Consider the following 245-nt stretch of genomic DNA (forward strand, 5'->3'; position numbering starts at 1 on the left):
CACACCCAACCTGCCTGGTGGCCCTGCTGGGCTCGTTCCCATCTGTCACCCTCTGTCAGGTCCAGGGGAGCCCAAACTAGGCCCAGTGCCCAGATTTGTCCTCAGAATTGCTGGACAGAGGGGCAATCACCCAGATCAAAGCCCACAGCTGCCCAAGCCCAGCCCTTGACCCCGCACAAGTAGGCTGTGATGTTCCCCCATTGCTGTTCCCATCGCAGCAAGGGTTTCCTTCTCCAGCGGCACCC

The sequence above is a fragment of the Aythya fuligula genome, chromosome 1 (genome assembly GCF_009819795.1).
Source record: "Aythya fuligula isolate bAytFul2 chromosome 1, bAytFul2.pri, whole genome shotgun sequence".
Lineage (NCBI taxonomy): Eukaryota > Metazoa > Chordata > Aves > Anseriformes > Anatidae > Aythya > Aythya fuligula.